Below are 14,740 nucleotides of genomic sequence, written 5' to 3'. Positions count from 1 at the left end.
GTCTTCTGATCAGTGAGGTAATGGCCAGAGACCCCTTTTGGAGGGAAACTATGATTGGCATAAAACTCCAGCCCTCTTTCCGTTTTATCTAGCTGAAATTCTTTTGGCTGTTTGACCTGATGCAGCTTGACGAAACACTGGCCACCATTGGTCACGGTCTGCCTGTTATAAAAAGAAGAGACTCCACAGTTAAGTATTGCTAGGTGTCATATACTATTTTTGATAAGCTGATGAAATATAAGCTGTCTTGTTGATGTTGTTTATTAAGGAGGTTTTTTGCCAATGATGAACAAGTTCTGCTCCTGTAGTTTTTGGCTGGGAGCTTCTTGAGACTTTTTCCTCCTTATTTTTGATTTTTTGTTTATAACTTGCCCATTGCTCTGAGTTTGTTTATAGAGAATCGGTTTTTTTTCTTTGCATGTTATTATATACACATTTTCCAATGATTTAAATTTAGTTACAGTATTTTAAAATATTCTTTCTGAATACATTTCTAACAGTATCTATAAAAGGTACTCTGGGAAAAAGTTTAACCATTTTGATTTTAATAGCATAAAAAATTAACATCAACTTTTATTATTAACTTGCTAATTATTAATGTGTGATATTATGATTATATTTGCATTATTGAAGCAGAAATCCCAATAGCCATTTGTAAACTGAAGCAGTAAAATGGCATCAGGGTCCAATGTACTATTACAAAACCTTTCATATAAATTGGGGAAAACAGGATGATTAATACTTTCGTATTACAATTGCAAGAATTGCTTCAATCCATTATCTTAGATAGCAATGCACTGGCAGAAAGAGTCTAATAGGTTAATGGGAATAAGAAGATGGAGTAAAGGTGAAAAAATATGATTTTGTCATAATAAAGGAGAAAATAGAGAAATGCACGGTTACAATTTTAGGAATCATATCACCCAAAGTAATTTTAGCCAGAAGGGAATTAACAGTGGGAAATATCAGGTCATTATTCATTGAGTTGGCTACTATTTAACATTAAAGATATAAGCTGCATATTTAGGAGCTCATTTTGAAAACAGAAAAATGTTGAAAAGTTATCCAGTGAGTAGCCGCCGGACCGTTCCACCCACCAGTTCTCCCAGGACAATTTCCACTTAGGGGGCACAGTTCCCACCCAGTACTCTCCACCCCCCCCCCCCCCAAAAAAAAAACTCATTTCCCTATCCTTTTTTTAAACCTTTGATTTCATTCTTGTATCATATCTGCTAACCAACACTCTCCCTGCTGCACAGCTTTGCACAAGCACCAAATTGCCCCCTTGTTTCTCCCAAAACCCCAGCATTGCCTGCCTGCATGGAAAAGGGCAAGGAGAGAGACCCTGGTTACACTATCTTTGCCCACTATTAACTTATCTGACCAGCACTGAATATTCACATAGCCAGTTGTTAGAACCAGCCAAAATACCCTGGGTATTTAATGCCAGTCACCAGAAACAGTCCAGCATTGAATACCCGGGGTCAGAGCAGGCGGTGTCAGCTAACCACTGCCTGCTGCTGTCTGAATATCAGGGGGCTAGTGTTGATAGTCATAGCAATCAAAATAGTCAGCTTGGATCAGCATGGATCATGTTAAAAATGTTGGGCTACATGGCCTCAACAATGCATACAACACCTCTGGTACATCTCAGATGAGACTACTTTGCACATACCATGAACTCAGGCTACTCACAGACAGGGATGTCATATCTATCATGAAACCTTTCCAGGACTCTGTCTTAATGGATAGTAAAATCCAATCTGACAAAAGGCATCCCCTTCCAAATTCTATGATATCAAACAGCACTCATAACAGATGCATATAAAATGGACTGGGGATCTCAAGTAGATGGCTTTCAATCATATTGTCCATGACCTCCCCAGGAGAAACTTTACCAGATAAATTTTCTGGAATTGGGGGAAATTTTGAACACTCTAAAGCAGTGATTCTCAGCTGAGTCCTTGGGACACACCTAGCCAGTCAGGTTCTCAGGATTTCCACAATCAATCTCTTTGTAAAGACCAAGAAGTGAAACAGCATTAAATCTGAATACAAACCTTTGCCATAATCTCAAAATCAGTCTATCAATGTTTCTACCTCTCCATGAGGGTCTGGGTTTTTCTAAGACATAGAAACAAAAGTCATCAAAGGACTGACCCTTAGGTATGAAATGTTCAAGCAGGGGTTTATCTTGACATCGTCTTTTCAACGTGCTCTTGTATTCAATAATTCTTTAATTGAATTGACATCTAGCTTTGCCAATATATAATCACACAGACATATAGCTGCGTAAACAACTCCTTCACTCTTACAGTTTGAGAATTGTTTTATCAGATATTCTTCATCACAGGATACAAAAAATGTATCAATCTTCTGTACCAGCCTGAGAGAAGGCAGGGCCTGAGCCTTGATAAACACTGCCACACATAGGTTTAAATGTATCAGAAAACAATTTATTTCTACGCAGGGAATTGGGGGCCGTTTTACTAAGGCACACCTAAACGTGGCCTGCGCTGGTGTAGGCAAGTGTTTTGGACGCGCGCCTTTGTAAAAGGGCCCCTGGGTTACCTATTCTCTTCACAGTGTGCAGTGGTTTCCAAAAAAATCAAACAGGATGCTAGGAATTATTAGGAAAGCGATGGTAAATAAGACCTAATTACTCTGTATTGCTGCATGGTGTGACTTCATCTTGAGTACTGCATTCAATTCTGGTCGCTGTATCCCAAGAAATATATAGCCAAATAACAAAAGGTTCAAAAAAGAGCAACCAAAATGATAAAAGGAAAGGGAATTGATATACTGCCTTTCTGTGTTCACAAGTGATTTACATAGTATATACAGGTACTAAAACCTGGGACAATGGAGGGTTAAGTGAGTTACCCAGAGTCACAAGGAGCTGCAGTGGGAATCAAACTCAGTTCCCCAGGATCAAGGTCTACTGCACTCACCATTGGTCTACTGCTTCATATGAGGAAAAACTAAAGAGGCTAGGGCTCTTCCAGCAAATACTGTGATGAATGGACGAATGACTGTCATTGGATTAACAAATGTTGAAACATTTATGGCTGCTTAATAAAGGTTTTATAGAGAGGATCATTGAGTAGCCCCTGACGCAGCCCTGCTGGTCGAAACGCGGCCTGTGTCGGGCATTATTTTATATGTAAATTGACTAATAAAGTTTGTATACATCCATCACTGATCTGCTCTTTTGTCTGCCGTTCAGTTCACTTCAGAGTATTCACCTGTTAACATACATTTTCTTGATGTGGATTTATCTCTTCAAGCAAGGAGATTTTGCACAAATGCATATAAGAAAGTGACGGATTGGAACACCATCCTTCAATATGGGAATTGTCACCCAGGATTAGTTAAGAACAGTCTGCCTTACTCTCAGTTCTTGCGTTTTCAAAGGATTTGTGACAATGATGTCAAGTTTAAGCAACATGCAAGGAGATTAGGTACTACATCTGCAGTAGTGCATAAGGCATACCGGAGGACAAAGTACAATAACAGGGACTTTCTGTTGTTGGATAATCAGAAATTTACCTCAGATGAAGATACAGTAAGAAAGACTATGAGAAAGTTATGTGTTCAAGTCAATGAGCATAAATCTTGTTTATCCAGAAACAAAGTGGGAGCACCGTTAGTTTCCCACAGCAAGTATTTAAATCACACATTTCAAGAGTTCCGATGTTTTGTAGTACAACAAGTTACAGCACCAAAGCATGTCGGAGACCATGATCACCTGCTTAGACAGTGTGAGTGAAGATGGATTCATCGTCTCCAGTTCTTTGAACAAAGGGTTTAAATTCAACAGTTGAATGGGCAGCATTTTTGTAAGGGAATTTTGTTTTGATATGCTTTCCGTACTGTCAGCTGATGTTAGCTGATTGGCACATCCTCTCTGGGTGTCCTAGTTATCTGGAAGCTCCATCTTTGAAACGGTGTTCTGCTAATATGTGCTGAAGAAGGAGACAAGTAAGTCAAAGAAGATGGATATGACTTGACCATCAGTCACGATTGTCGGTAGATGCCCTGTAATATGTAACATGAAATCTGTTTATTTTTAAAACGCTTTTGAGTTCACCCTTGACAAAGTCGGAGGGTGAAATGGTCCCCATTTGGAGCTGTTACCAGAAGCTATGCAGCTGGATCAATGAAAAAAAGCTAAGTAGCTTAATATAAGTTCTTTTGTTTGCGCTTTTGGCTGTTTACGGATTGTGGTGAGCAGGATGATATTTGAGCACCAAAAGAAGACACAACTTTGAGGTCTTTTCCTCCTTTTTTTACATTTTTATATTGCAAGTGGACACTTTAGCATTATATATTATAATCTACAGTCTTTTGTGTATAGATGCCAATATTAGACATTCAAGAAATGATTTATATGGAAGCTTAAAATTGTGCTTCTTTGATTTCAGATTTGAAACCCAAATCATCTGATAGTACATGTACTTCTCACTGATTTTTAAATTCCTGTTCAAAATATATTTTTCTTAATTTGAAATGTATATTTTCCTAGCTTGAAATGGTTACATTATATAAAACCACAAAGGAGCCCTTTTACTAGGCTATACAAAACAGCTAAAACAGTGCAGAGTTTTCAATGTAGCAGAAAGTTCAGATATCTTAAAACGGGAGCATTGGTGTTGAAAACCTTTTGTTAACTGCCTAATGTGGGAGTGAGTGGGATCTGGGATGACATGAATGGGTGATGATATGGCCAGCTGTGACAACACACCTGTCTTAATTGTGCACTAGCTGTCATAACTGCCAATAGTAAAGTAGTACGATAGTAGATGATGGCAGATAAAGACCTGTATGGTCCATTCAGTCTGCCCAATATGATAAATTCATTGCATATGGTAGTGGAGTGTGGTAGCCATGTTAGTCCACTCTTAAGGTTATCAATAGAAATCAAACAAAATAAAACATGGAAAAGAAAATAAGATGATACCTTTTTATTGGACATAACTTAATACATTTCTTGATTAGCTTTCGAAGGTTGCCCTTCTTCCTCAGATCGGAAATAAGCAAATATGCTAGCTGACAGTGTATATAAGTGAAAACATTCAAGCATTACTATGACAGTCTGACAGGGTGGGAGGATGGGGGTGGGTAGGAGATATGCATGGGGACATCAAAGCATATCATTGATATTCTAACAGGATGGGTGTGGATAGGTGAGGAGTGGGGTGATCAACAGAGACATACAGCTTTATGGTTTATAATGGGCTAGGAACCCCAGATCCTTGTTAAGTCCTTTCTGTTGGGTGTTAAAACATTCAATCATTCTGACTTCAAAGGTCTTACGTTCTTGTATGGTTTTAAAGTTACCTTTCAGGATTCTCACTGTGAAGTCACTGGTACAGTGTCCTGGTCCTGTAAAATGCTGACCAACAAGCGTGGGAGCCCTACTGGCACCAGTATTGTTCATGTGATGTCTATGTAAATTGAATCTTGTCTTAAGCATCTGGCCTGTTTCTACAATATAGCATCCTTTGTTACATTTTTTTACACTGAATGATATATACCACATTGGAAGATGAGCAAGTGAAAGATCCCTTTATGCTGAATATCTTTCCTTTGTGGATGACTGTAGGGTCCTGTGAAATATTTTGGCATAGTTTGCAACTGGATAAATTACAGGGAAGTGTGCCCTTCTGTTCCTTTTCAGTCTGTGATGGAATTTTACTTCTGATTAGCTTGTGTTTTAAGTTGGGTGGCTGTCGGAAGGCCAGTACTGGTGGGGATGGGAATATATCTTTCAGTAATTCATCCTCCTGGAGTATAGGTTGTAGATCTCTTATGATTTTCCTCAGTTTTTCCAGCTCTGGATTGTATGTCACTACAAGGGGGATTCTATCTGTGGATGTTTTCTCCTTGTACTGTAGCAGATTCTCCCTGGGAGTTTTGAGGGAGGGGGCAATATTCTTGGAGATTATTTTGGGGTTGTAGCCTTTCTTTTTGAAGGATGCAGTCAGGCTTTTAAGGTGTCTGTCTCTGTCCCCTGGGTCATAGCAGATACGGTGGTATCTTGTGGCTTGGCTGTAAATGATGGATCTTTTTGTATGAGAAGGATGGAAGCTGGAGTTGTGGAGGTAGCTGCATCTGTCTGTGGGTTTCTTGTATATTGAGACCGTGGTGTCCAAAAATTTGACTTTTTCTGCATATGGTATGAAGTGATACATCATATATATACCTGATTCTGATTTATCCATGTCATTTTTAGGGCATAGACCATAGAAGTCTGCCAGCACTGGCTTTGTTCTAAAATTTCTGAAGTTGTTGCCAAAGCCATTGAACAGCTCAGCCCCAGCCCATCCAAATCTATTCAGCCTCGATCAGGGCACAGACCGTAGACATCTGCCCATCACTGGCTTTCCAACTTAATCTTCGCTAAGGTTCTTTGGCTCCAATCCTTCTAAACAGGATCCCTTTGTGTTTGTCAAGAAGGGCATGGTCAAGGCAGGATGGAAACCATAGCACAGTTAATCAGGGAGGTCCAGAGGAAAGAATAGAAGCCCTTCTACATTAACAGTGGGACTCCAGGCCAGAGACAAACTCTTTGTGCTGCCTTTTGAGAGACAGACTAGTGCATGCCATGGCTCTGGAGTAGAAAGCCATGGGAGAGAATTTTTTAAGTACAAGACTGATTTTTCTATTTATTTAAGAACATAAGAATAGCCATACTAGGACATACCAATTGTCCATCCAGCCTAGTATCCTGCTTCCATCAGTGGCCAATCTAGATCACAAGTACCTAGCAGAAACCCCAAAAGTAGCAACATTCCATTCTGCCAATTCCATGGCAAGCAGAGGCTTCCACATGTCTATCTCAGTAACTATGTATGCATGTTTGTCCTCCAGGAACCTCTCCAAACCCTTTTTTAAACCCAGATACGGTAACTGCTGTTATCCTATCCTCCAGCACTGAGTTCCAGAACTAACTATTCTTTGAGTGAAAAAATATTTCCTTCTACTTGTTTTAAAAGTGTTTCCATGTAATTTCATTGGGTGTCCCCCTGCTCTTTGTACTTTTTGAAAGAGTGAAAATCAATTCACTTTTACCCATTCTACACTTCTCAGGATTTTGTAGACCTCAGTTATATCCTACCTCAGCCATCTCTTTTCCAAACTGAAGAGCCCTAGCCTCTTTAGCCTTTCCTTATATGGAGGAGTAGACAAATGGTTAGTGCAGCAAACATTGATCCTGGGGAACTGGGTTTGATTCCCACTAAAGCTCCTTATGACTCTGGCAAGTGCCTTAACCCTCCATTACCCCAGGTACAAATTAGTACCTGTATATACTATCCAGCTTATTTTCGAAAGAGAAAGATGCCCATATTTCGACCAAATCGGGAGATGGGCGTCTTTCTCCTGTGGGCGCCCAAATTGATATAATCGAAAGCTGATTTTGGGCGTCTTCAACTGCACTCTGTCGCAGAAATGGCCAAAGTTGAAGGGGGTGTAGGAGGCATGGTGAAGGCGGGACTGGGGCGTGGTTATCGGCCAAACAGAAATGGGCGGCTTTTGCCGATAATGGAAAAAAATAGTTGTTTTCAGCGAGAATTTAGGTCACTTTTTTTGGACGCTTTTTCACAAACAAGTCCCACAAAAGTGCCATAAATGACCTGATGACCACCTGAGGGAATCGGGGATGACCTCCCCTGACTCCCCCAGTGGTCACTAACCCCCTTCCACCAAAAATAAACAACTTTAAAAACTTTTTCCCAGACTGTATGCCAGCTTCAAATGTCATACCCAGCTCCATCACAGCAGTATGCAGGTCCCCGGAGCAGTTGTTAGTGGGTGCAGTGGACTTCAGGCAGGCGGACCCAGGCCTATCCCCCCTACCTGTTACACTTGTGCTGGTTAATGCTGAGCCCTCCAAACCCCCCCCCCAAAACCCATTGTACCCACATCTAGGTGATCCCCTTCACCCCTTAGGGCTATGGTAATGGTGTAGACTTGTGGGGAGTGGGTTTTGGGGGGATTTTGGGGGCTCAGCACACAAGGGAAGGGTGCTATGCACCTGGGAGCTCTTTTACTGTCTTTTCTTAATTTGTAAAAGTGCCCCCTGGGGTGCCCAGTTGGTGTCCTGGCATGTGAGGGGGACCAGTGCACTACAATTCCTGGCCCCTCCCATGTTCCAATTCCTTGGAGTTGTTCATTTTTGAGCTGGGCACCTTTGTTTTCCATTATTGCTGAAAAACGAAATCGCCCAGCTCAAATCCGCACAAATCCGATGCATTTGGCTGGAACAAACCATATTGTCGGAAAAAAGATGGGCGGCCATTTTTTTTCGAAAATACGGTTTGTCCCGCCCCTTCCCGTACCCGTTCTCGGAGATAGACGCCCATGGAGATGGGCGTTCGCGTTCGATTATGCCCCTCCACGTAAACCACTTGTGAATATAGTTGCAGAAAGACAGTAACCAGCTTATAATCGAACGAGAAAAACGCCCAAGTTCCGACCTAAATCGGGAGATGGGCGTTTATCTCACAAAAACGAATAAAGCGGTATAATCGAAAGCCGATTTTGGACGTTTTCAACTGCACTCCGTCGCGGATGCGGACAAAGTTGATGGGGGCGTGTCAGAGGTGTGGCGAAGGCGGAACTGGGGCGTGGTTATCTGCCGAACAGAGATGGGCGCATTTCACAGATAATGGGACAAAAGTATGCGTTTTTAGCTAGAATTTAGGGCACTTTTCCTGGACCCTGTTTTTTCACGAATAAGGCCCCAAAAAGTGCCCTAAATGACCAGATGACCACTGGAGGGAATCGGGGATGACCTCCCCTGACTCCCCCAGTGGTCATAAACCCCCTCCCACCACAAAAAATGATGTTTCACAACTTTTTATTTTGACCCTCAAATGTCATACCCACCTCCCTGGCAGCAGTATGCAGGTCCCTGGAGCAGTTGTTAGGGGGTGCAGTGGACTTCAGGCAGGTGGACCCAGGCCCATCCCCCCCTACCTGTTACAATTGTGCTGCTTAATGCTTAGTCGTCCAACCCCCCCCGAACCCACTGTACCCACATGTAGGTGCCCCCCTTCACTCCTTAGGGCTATAGTAATGGTGTAGACTTGTGGGCAGTGGGTTTTGAGGGGGATTTGGGGGGCTCTACACACAAGGGAAGGGTGCTATGCACCTGGGAGCTCTTTTACCGTTTGTTCTGTTTTTGTAAAAGTGCCCCCTAGGGTGCCTGGTTGGTGTCCTGGCATGTTAGGGGGACCAGTGCACTACGACTCCTGGCCCCTCCCACGAACAAATGCCTTGGATTTATTCGTTTTTGAGCTGGGCGATTTCATTGTCCATTATCGCTGAAAAGCAAAAACGCCCAGCTCACAACTTGGCGAATAAAACATGGACGTCTAATTTTTTCGAAAATACGCTTGGGTCCGCCCCTTCACGGACCCGTTCTCGGAGATAAACGCCCATGGAGATAGGCGTTTCTGTTCGATTATGCCCCTCTATATCCCCTTTCCTTTTATCATTTTGGTTGCTCTTTTTTGAACCTTTTGTTCTTTTGCTATGTATTTTTTGAGATATGGCGACCAGAATTGAATGCAATACTCAAGATGAAGTCACACCATGCAGCAATACAGAGCAATTAGGTCTTATTTACCATCCCTTTCCTAATAATTCCTAGCATCCTGTTTGATTTTTTTGGAAACCAGTGCACACTGTGAAGAGAATAGGTCACCCAGGGGCTCTTTTACAAAGGCGCACATCCAAAACACTTGCCTACACTTTTAGGTGCACCTTAGTAAAAGGGCCCCCCAATTCCCTGCGTAGAAATAAATTGTTTTCTGTTACATTTAAACCTCTGTGTGGCAGTGTTTATCAAGGCTCAGGCCCTGCCTTCTCTCAGGCTGGTACAGAAGATTTATACATTTTTGTATCCTGTCATTAAGAATATCTGATAAAACTATTTTCAAACTGTAACAGTGAAGGAGTTGTTTACGCAGCTATATGTCTGTGTGATTATATATTGGCAAATCTAGATGCCAGTTCAATAAAAGAATTATTGAATACAAGAGCTTCTGAGTTCGCCCTTGACAAAGCCGGAGGGTGAAATGGGTCCCCGTTAGGAGTTGTGTTACCATGAGCTATGCATCTGGATCAATGAATAAAAAGCTAAGTAGCTTAATATACATTCTTTTGTTGGCTGTTCATGGATTGTGATGAGCAGAATGATTTTTGTGCAGTTAAAGGAGAAAAAAAATATATATGCAAGGAAGTTTTTGACCGATGATGATGATGTAATGGCCCGGCGAGTGTTGTGAAGACGGAATTGGCAATGTCTGCTTGAGCACCCGGGTACTTTGAGGTCTTTTCCTCCTTTTTTTGCATTTTGATATTGCACGTGGACACATTAGCATTATATATTATAATCTACAGTCCTTTGTTTGAAGAGATTTTTGAGATTATGTAGAAGAGTTTTTTTGAGTGGTAATATTGGCCTCTAGACAAGGAAAGTAAGTTACTCTCATTCTAACTATTCAGAGAAATGATATGCACACAAGCTGAGAGCTGCAGCATATCCAAAGCAATAAACTATAAATAGGAATAGTGTTTAAACAGTTCTATGATGGTGTAAAAAGAAAATCAACTAGTCTTCAAAAATGTTCTTAGATTAAAGGGGATAGATTAACAGCTTGTGGTACTGAATGACATCTTTTTTTCTCTGCACAAAAAAAGAAATCTTTCAGTGCCACAAGCTGTTAAGTAGCCTATTTCATTTAAAAATTGCTTCTATATTGAAGATTGAAGTAGGTCATATTTTTCCAGCCTTTCCAGTGTTAAGCAGCAACTTTTCTGAAGGTCTTTAAACTGTATTCATTGGTTTTAGAAATGTTCTATTAAGTTTTGAAGCATGCTTATCTGCAGCAATGAACTGTCAAATATTAAAAACATATAACCAAGTCTGCATAAATCTACTTAATTTTTCCAGACTTGATTATTATTATTATAATACTTTGAAGTTCTCTCAAACTTGTTGATAAAACTCAAAATTCCACCCAGAATAAAAGCACCTCACTTTCCAAAATACATTTGCACACATCCAACCACTGCTGTAATGTGTGAACTGGCAAAATAAATACAAACTAGCTTGTTAGAGTGTTCATGTTTCCCATACATGTTCTGAAAACTTCAACTGAATAAAGACAACAAATAGGCTAGTTGCACCTTATAGACTAACCAATTTAAGGGGGAAAATTATGAACATAAGCTACCAATAAGATGTGGTATTTTACTGTTAACTGAGGGGCCCATTTACAAAGCTGCAGGAGGGCTGAAGTGCGGGTAGCGTGTGCCCAATTGGCACTACTGCCAGGGTAGCACGTGTGCCCAGAGCTAATTCTTAAATATATTTGGCCTGGGCTTCCAGGATGGTGTTTTTGAACAGCATCCACGCCTGATGTAAATGTTTGACCCTCGCAGTTGCTCCTCTAAGTTTTCTTTTCACTGTTCTTCTCATTTTATCATAGTCTCCTTTTTTAAAGTTAAATGCTAACATATTTGATTTCCTATCCAGCTTATAATCGAAAGAGAAAAACGCCTATATTTCGACCCAAATCGGGAGATGGGCGTGTTTCTCGCAAAGGCGCCCAAATCGGTATAATCGAAAGCCAATTTTGGGTGTTTCCAACTGCACTCCATCATGGAAACGACTAAAGTTGATGGGAGCGTGTCGGAGACGTGGTGGAGGCGGAACTGGGGGCGTGGTTATCAGCCGAGGAGAGATGGGCGTCTTTACCTGATAATCGAAAAAAAAGGCGTTTATACCACTATTTTGGGTCACTTTTTTGGACCCATTTTTTTCACGAACAAGTCCCAAAAAAGTGCCCCAACTGCCCAGATGACCACTGGAGGGAATCGGGGATGACCTCCCCGGACTCCCCCAGTGCTCACTAACCCCCTCCCACCAAAGAAACCCCACTTTACAAACTTTTTTTCCAGCCTGTATGCCAGCCTCAAATGCCGTACCCACCTCCATGACAGCAGAATGTGTTCGATCCTGTCACAGCCTTTCCCTGGGTCAGATGTGGCTCTCGGGTGCACTACAGGGTCACATCAGCATTGCATTGTGGTGGGTGTAGGGTATTGGGCTCCGTGATGTCATTAGCTTGTGTTACAGTATCACGATGTTGGTAGTTGGTAGGCTCTTCTCCCATGGTGCTTTTCCCCCTGCCTACTGGGTCAGAGTGTGCCCTGTTGTGTTTCCTGTTGTAGACCATGCGGTAGTGGCCATTTTTGTAAGCCAGTTTTAATTCCCTTTCCTGTGTTAGCCACATTACAGAACTTAGTTCTTCCCTTGAATGTGGCTGAAAGAGGGCATTGTACAGCATTCTGCCAGCTCTGACCTATTGCTCATCTCAGTACCAGGGAGACTCGTTGTCAGTGGGGCAGAACCTCTGATCTGCAGTTAACTGAGAGTAAAGGCGGTTATTCCAATAAAGGACGTTTTCGGAGAGATTAGTCTTCAGGTGCAAACTAGTGTGCCAATGTTATACAGCAGCAACCAGTCCTAGAGGCCTGCGTGTATGCAGGTCTCTGGAGCACATTTAGTGGGTACCGCGGTGCACTTCACCCAGGTGGACCCAGGCCCATCCCCCCCTACCTGTAACATTTGTGCTGGTAAATGGGAGGCCTCCAAAACCCACTGTACCCACATGTAGGTGCCCCCTTCACCCCTAAGAGCTATGGTAGTGTTGTACATTTATGGGTAGTGGGTTTTGGGGGAGGGGGGTTGGGGGTTCAGCACCAGTGGTAAGGGACCTATGCATGTGGGAGCTTTTTCTGAAGTCCACCACACTGACCTAGGGTGCCCAGTTGGTGTCCTGGCATATCAGGGGGGCCAGTGTACTACAAATCCTGGCCCCTCCCATGACCAAATGGCTCGGATTAGGACGTTTTTGAGCTGGGCGTTTTTTCTTTCCATTATCGCTAAAAAAAACAAACGCCCAGCTCAAAAACGTCCATTTTTTCGAAAATACGGTTCGACCCGCCTCTTCACGGACCCGTTCTCGGAGATAAACGCCCATGGAGATAGGTGTTTCCATTCGATTATGCCCCTCCACGTGTACTTACTTCAAAGTTTCGGAAAAACCCTCATCAGGGGTCATGTAGGTTTCCACAACACATTCACAGATTCAAAGCATGTACTGCAATTCCTGCATAGAAAAGCTCTGGTCCAATTCCAAAAGTCATTAACTAGCAACATAATCTGTATATGTATTATGGAAACCTATGTGACACCTGATGAAGGTTTTTCTGAAACTTGGCCAGGTTGTGTCCTGTTTCCTTTAAAGTTGACATTTGGATAAACTCTTGCTATGTTTGTCCTTCCTTGGATTGTTCCTGCTGTTTGGTTGTCTGTTCTACTTCTGCAGTAGACTGTCTCCTGTTTGTTTCTGCATGCACTAGTTTTGCCATTAGTACATGGTCATTTTTTTTTAATTACCATATGAGCACTTACAGCCATCCATTTTTAAACAGTACGGGTTCCTGCATTAGTCATGCGCTAACCAGTTAGAACATGACAATATACATATGTTAACTATTTAGCACAGGAACACCCATTCTCAGCCCATGATACACCCCCTCATAAAATTAGAATTTTTTTAGCGTATGGTTAATGTGCACAGATGTCAATATTACCACAGGATGCTTGAGCGCATCCCGCGGTGCTCCATTTTTTGCTGTGTTAGGCATATGTTAGTACCTAACGCAGTTAGCAAAAAGGGCCCCTTAGTTTAATTTCATAAAATGGGATCTGTGCTAAAATAGCACAAGTTGGTGGTAAAATAATTCATCTTAATTGTAGCCCATGTTGATAAACACACCCCTTTAGAGTATGAAAATCTACAGGGTTTCATTGTTATTCTTGCTGCCACAGATTAACATCCTCCTCTCCCTTTTATGTAGAGAGAACACCAAATGAAAAGTTAATTAGAGACACACACATAACATGCAGGGAAACAGACACAATGATTGGAAAGTAAACAAAAACTGGCAACAACAAAAACTGCAATACAAAAATAACATGAATAGCCATACTGGGTCAGACCAATGGTCCATCTAGCCCAGTAACCTGCTTCCAACAGTTACCAATCCAGGTCACAAGTAACTGGCAGAAACCCAATTAGTAACACCATTCCATGATGACATGTCAGTTGATCTATCCTTGCACTTAAAATTCTCAGTTTGATTTTTTTTATTCCAATTCTTAGAAATACTTTAAGTTCATCCAAAATGCTATACCCCTGGAAACAGTGGGCCCCTTTTACAAAGCGGCAGTAAGCCCAATGCGGACTTACAGCTCCCTTAAAAAGGAAGTACTGCCAGGCTACCACAGCAGCCCGGCAGTACTTCCCACCCTCAGTGTGCCATCATATATTTATTTTTGTAGCACTGGTGTGTACCTGGCGGTAATCAGGCAGTGCCACTTGCTTCCCGGTTACTACTACTACTACTTATCATTGCGCTACTTGACGTACGGAGCGCTGTGCACTTGAACATGAAGAGACAGTCCCTGCTCGACGGAGCTTACAATCTAATTAGGACAGACAAACAGGAGACCACCGTGTGGCGGTAAAGGCTCCCCCCCCCCTTGAAATGGCTGCGCGGCAAGTGCTTCACTTGCAGTATGTCCATTTCCTCAAAAGAAGAAAGACCTAGCTTTTACCGGCTGTGGTAAATGGGGGCCTCAGTGTACATCAAAAAC

This window comes from Microcaecilia unicolor, chromosome 3, assembly GCF_901765095.1.
Source record: "Microcaecilia unicolor chromosome 3, aMicUni1.1, whole genome shotgun sequence".
Classification (NCBI taxonomy): Eukaryota; Metazoa; Chordata; class Amphibia; order Gymnophiona; family Siphonopidae; genus Microcaecilia; species Microcaecilia unicolor.
Note: the sequence above shows the minus strand (reverse complement) of the source record.